The following is a 2,502-nucleotide window of genomic DNA, read 5'->3' as shown; positions in this document are numbered from 1 at the left end:
GGGTTAAATAGTTTAACCCAATAGTTTGGTTGGGAATAACCCAACATTGAGTTAGCATAACTCAACTTTTGGGTTAAATAATTCAACCCAATAGTTTGGTTGGGAATAACCCAACACTAAGTTATCATAACTCAACTTTTGGGTTAAATAATTCAACCCAATAGTTTGGTTGGGAATAACCCAACATTAAGTTATCATAACTCAACTTTTGGGTTAAATAATTCAACCCAATAGTTTGGTTGGGAACAACCCAACACTAAGTTATCATAACTCAACTTTTGGGTTAAATAGTTTAACCCGATAGTTTGGTTGGGAATAACCCAACACTAAGTTATCATAACTCAACTTTTGGGTTAAATAATTCAACCCAATAGTTTGTTTTGGAATAACCCAACACTAAGTTATCATAACTCAACTTTTGGGTTAAATAATTTAACCCAATAGTTTGGTTGGGAACAACCCAACATTGAGGTATTTTAACTCAACTTTTGGGTTAAATAATTCAACCCAATAGTTTGTTTTGAAATAACCCAACACTAAGTTATCATAACTCAACTTTTGGGTTAAATAATTTAACCCAATAGTTTGGTTGGGAATGACCCATCATTGAGTTATCATAACTCAACTTTTGGATTAAATAATTCAACCCAATAGTTTGGTTGGGAACAACCTAACACTAAGTTATCATAACTCAACTTTTGGGTTAAATAGTTTAACCCAATAGTTTGGTTGGGAATAACCCAACATTGAGTTTGCATAACTCAACTTTTGGGTTAAATAATTCAACCCAATAGTTTGGTTGGGAATAACCCAACACTAAGTTATCATAACTCAACTTTTGGGTTAAATAATTCAACCCAATAGTTTGGTTGGGAATAACCCAACACTAAGTTATCATAACTCAACTTTTGGGTTAAATAATTCAACCCAATAGTTTGGTTGGGAATAACCCAACATTAAGTTATCATAACTCAACTTTTGGGTTAAATAATTCAACCCAATAGTTTGGTTGGGAACAACCCAACACTAAGTTATCATAACTCAACTTTTGGGTTAAATAGTTTAACCCGATAGTTTGGTTGGGAATAACCCAACACTAAGTTATCATAACTCAACTTTTGGGTTAAATAATTCAACCCAATAGTTTGTTTTGGAATAACCCAACACTAAGTTATCATAACTCAACTTTTGGGTTAAATAATTTAACCCAATAGTTTGGTTGGGAATAACCCAACATTGAGTTAGCATAACTCAACTTTTGGGTAAACTAATTCACCCCAAAAGTTTGGTTGGGAACAACCCATCGTTAAGTTATCTTAACTCAACTTTTTGGGTTAAATAATTCAACGCAAAAGTTGGGTTGAAAAAAATTAACCCAAAATGTTGAGTTAAAATAACTCAAATAAGGGGTTCGTCCTTTTCTGAACCAGCAGTTGGGTAAAAATTGGGTTATTTTTTAACCCAACATTTTTTAGTGTGTACACAATAAAAAATGCTGAGTTATTTTGATAACCCAAGTTATGAGTTGCTAGTGTTGGGTTAAATTTTGGTGTTATTTTTATGAAAAGCAATCAATTTTCTGGGTTATAAGAGTATTATCTTAACTAAATTTCTGGGTTTTCAAAATTATGAAACATTTTTGGGTTGTTTTTCAACGAGTAACGCATTTTTGGGTTACTTTTTTCTAGAAGGGAATTTTATTATGGATTAATCTCATCAACAGTTAACTCATCGAGTTAGCATAACTCAGCTTTTGTGTGAAATAAGTTCAACCCAATAGTTGAGTTATGAATGAACCAACATTGAGTTAGCATAACTCAGCTTTTGCGTTAAATAAATTCTACCTGATAGTTGGGTTCTGAATCAACCAACATTGAGTTAGCATAACTCAACTTTTGTGTTAAATTAATTCAACCCAATAGTTGGGTTATGAATCAACCAACATTGAGTTAGCATAACTAAACTTTTTGGTTAAATAATTCAACCCAATAGTTGAGTTAGGAATCAACCAACATCAAGTTAGCATAACTCAGCTTTTGTGTTAAATAAATTCAACTCAATAGTTGGGTTATGAATCAACCAACATCGAGTTAGCATAACTCAACTTTTGTGTTAAATAAATTCAACCTAGTAGTTGGGTTATGAATAGACCAACATCGAGTTTGCAATAACTCAACTTTTGTGTTAAATAAATTCAACCCAATATTTGGGTTATGAATCAACCAACATTGAGTTAGCATAACTCAGCTTTTGTGTTAAATAAATTCAACCCAATAATTGGGTTATGAATCAACCAACATTGAGTTAGCATAACTCAACTTTTGTGTTACATAAATTCAACCCAGTAGTTGGGTTATGAATCGACCAACATCGAGTTAGCATGACTCAGCTTTTGTGTTAAATATATTCAACCCAATAGTTGGGTTATGAATCAACCAATATCGAGTTAGCATAACTCAGCTTTTGTGTTGAATAAATTCAACCCATCAACCAACATCGAGT

Source organism: Nerophis lumbriciformis, linkage group LG29 (genome assembly GCF_033978685.3).
Source record: "Nerophis lumbriciformis linkage group LG29, RoL_Nlum_v2.1, whole genome shotgun sequence".
In the NCBI taxonomy this organism is placed as follows: Eukaryota; Metazoa; Chordata; class Actinopteri; order Syngnathiformes; family Syngnathidae; genus Nerophis; species Nerophis lumbriciformis.
The sequence above is the reverse complement of the archived record's forward strand: the minus strand, read 5'-3'. Positions refer to the sequence as shown.